Source organism: Apteryx rowi, unplaced genomic scaffold (genome assembly GCF_003343035.1).
Source record: "Apteryx rowi isolate R43461 unplaced genomic scaffold, aptRow1 scaffold_929, whole genome shotgun sequence".
Classification (NCBI taxonomy): domain Eukaryota; kingdom Metazoa; phylum Chordata; class Aves; order Apterygiformes; family Apterygidae; genus Apteryx; species Apteryx rowi.
In genome coordinates this window covers 61499-64759 of record NW_020451237.1, presented here as the reverse complement: position 1 = coordinate 64759, position 3261 = coordinate 61499, and the positions used below count along the sequence as shown (strand labels likewise).

Below are 3261 nucleotides of genomic sequence, written 5' to 3'. Positions count from 1 at the left end.
AATATACCTAGTTTGTAGTATAGTATATTTGTAAAATTATTCGACCTAGGCTTTAATGGCTTTGGCGAAGGACATGATTAGTAGTAAAACAATGCTTGCCTAGTACTTAGCAGGATAAAGACTTTTACATTCTCAACAGTACAGAAATATTTCCTAATTAAGGCCTTTGAAGTATTTTAGCTGGAGTTTGACTTTAATATGTCAAATGCTGCTTTTAAAAGTCTCTGGTTTCTCTTCAGATCATATAAATCTTTYGCCTTTTACTAAAGATTTCCGTGGAGACGAACAGGCACGAGTGTCGAAGAATTTTTTGAGGTTCTATTTCCGTGGAGATATATATATATATATATATATATATATATATATATATTTTAAATGAGATTGTGGAGTCTCCTTCTCTGGAGATATTCAAAACCTGCCTGGACACGATCCTGTGCATCGTGCTCTAAGTGACTCTGCTTGAGCAGGGGGGTTGGACTAGATGATCTCCAGAGGTCCCTTCCAACCGCAACCATTCTGTGATTCTGCGATTCTTTGAAAAGTGTCCATAAATACTTTGCTGGATCAAGACCTTTTTTCAGTGTCTGTCCTGATAACGTATGCACATTCATAATTTTAAAATGTAAATAAAAATAGCAGGGGGAAGAAAAGTAAACATAATAAGAAATCAGATAACTTGCTGCTGCTAAATCAGTTGATTGACGGGGGTCAGTGGAATAATATTGATTTACAGCAGCACGGGATCTAATCTTTGCAGAAGTTTAGCAGTTTTTGAATTCTGCCTCTTACTACAATTGTTCTTGCTAAGGGTACAATTTCTGTGAGGCAGCCCAAGGAGCTGGCATCTCTTTGACTGTAATCAGAGTTTTCAAATAAAATTAAATAACTTCCCCCGGAATCACAGAACACTTGGTGTTAGAAGGAACCTCTGGAGAAGTTTTGTTCCAACCCCCCATTCAAGCAGGTTGCCCAGGACTGTGTCCAGTTGGGTTGTGAATATCTCCAAGGATGGAGACTCCACAACCTGTCTGGGCATCCTGTGCCAGTGTTCCACCACGCTCRCAGAGGAGTAGTGTTTTCTTATGTTCAGCTGGAAATTCCTGTATTTCAATTTGTGCCCATTGCTTCTTGTCCTGTTACAGGGCAGCACTTAGAAGAGTTGGACTCCATTGTCTTTACACCCTCCCTTCAGATATTTATACACACTGATAAGATCCCCCAAAGCCTCTCTTCTCCAGGCTGAATAGTCCCAGCTCTCTCAGCCTCTCCTTGTATGTCAGATGCTCCAGTCCCTTCATCATCTTTGTGGCCCTTTGCTGGACTTGCTCCAGTATGTCCATGTCTTTTTTGTACGTGGGAGCCCAGAACTGGACCCAGCACTCCAGGGATGTCTCCCCAGTGCTGAGCTGACGGGCAGGATCACGTCCCTTGACCTGCTGGCAATGCTCTGGCTAATGCAGCCCCAGATACCATTGGCCTTCTTTGCTGTGAGGACACATTGTTGGCTCATGTCCAGCTGGTCCCCTAGGATCCCCAAGTCCTCCTCTGCAAAGCTGCTCTGTAGCTGGCTGGCCCCCAGCCTGTCCTCGTACCTGGGGTTATTCCTCCCCAGGGGCATGACTTGGCATTTCCCTTTGTTGAAGCTCATGAGGTTCTTCTCTGCCCATCTCTCCAGCCTGTTGAGGTCCCCCTGAATGGCAGCTCAGCCATCTGGAGTATCAGATTCAACAGGGATCTTCCCCACCCAGCCAAGAAGCGTCAATACTGTGATTTAGAGGTTTATTAGTGTGACCTATACAGCACTTCTAAAACACAACCAGCCTCTCAGTTTGCAGTGTGTCATGTGACCACAGTTTCTAATGAGAGTAATTCTACTTTTGCTCTTTAAAATCATATGCTTAAGGAAACTGAAAGAAACTCCCTTTTTTCTCCATATAATCTATATTTAAGTATTACTTTGGAAAATTTCAAGAGCTGAAAGCTCTGCTCAAAAAATTGAAAGTTTGGTGCATCTGTATGCAGAAGCATAAAATGATTTTATAGATTATTTGTGTTGGAATTGCTCTCTATGTTAGTCTGGCTATTGGCAAATCAGTGCTCAACTGCTAAATAGAAAGACTTTGCTGTTGCTGTTTGAAGAAATAGGGCTATGAATAAATAAATAAAAGATGCAGCCTTTTCTTAGGAAGTATAACATGCTTTTCTTTGAGTCCTTTTCTCCCCCTTATGGTAGGGGGATAGGATACTCTTGCAAATTTTTCAATATTTTTGCTTAATCCTAGCCTCCTTGTTAGATATATGCTAACAAGAACTAAAGGATGTTTATTTGGTCAACTATTCTATAGTGCATTTAATGTGGGCATTTCTATTTAGAAATTAACTAATAAGCAAATTTTTGTGTTTTTATCTCATTTGAATGCATGGATTTGTAGAAACAGTTTAGGAACCCTTATTTAGCTCTTTCCATGTCTTAGTTTGTCATATTTAACTGCTGGTATGCAGTCCAGTAATTAAAAAAATAATAATTCTCCACTCCTAATTTCTTTCACTTTATAAAGGTTAATTTAATTGCTTAACACCTTTGCAAAGCAGTAAAAACAAATACACTATCCCAAATTCCCTTGTACAAATGAAGGAAGAGGGGCATAGACATACTAAATGACTCATCCAGTGTCTCATGCTAAAGGTGCAGCAAAGCTGGAGAATGCCCTAATATGCAGATTACTTCAATACAGCATACATTTTCATTTCAGATCAGTTGCTTTCAACCTCCTAGGGAAGTTAATTTCACAGAGTTATATGCRAATAACCAAACACAGGAATAAAATCTTTTATTTACAATAAAATAGTAATTTAGCCATGTGCTTCTGAAGAAGAGCCATAGTCTTAACAGCATTTTTGTAGAGACTGCTGCAGGATCTCATGTGTCTTTTAAATATTTGCTTTGGGATATATAATATGGCTTTACAGATGTTTGATGGTCTGATAGCAAGAGTTAGTAAATGTATATGTATTTTTCCTGGACTGTATTATACAAGACAGATATATTGCAATACTTTGTAGGTTGAGCATTTTATGGCATGTTATATGCCATTTAGTGAAGGAAAATATATATCCTTCACACGCTCACTTTTCAGCTGTGACAAGCTGCAGCTGAGATAGCATGCCTGAGTTGAAAACAAAGTGTTGTGGGCCTCTCTCTCTTCACAGAAGCATGTATGTGTCACCAAATGCTAAAAGTCTTCTCACATTTTGTATAAT

The 3261-nt window shown here is 39.4% G+C and overlaps 1 non-coding gene across 1 annotated transcript; it reads left to right on the top strand.

Annotated features, from left to right (window-relative positions):
* Positions 1–219: 219 nt before the first annotated feature.
* On the top strand, positions 220–334 carry LOC112978369. Its single transcript, XR_003257875.1, has one exon. It is a non-coding gene; the product is annotated as a U5 spliceosomal RNA (small nuclear RNA).
* The last annotated feature ends 2927 nt before the right edge of the window (positions 335–3261 follow it).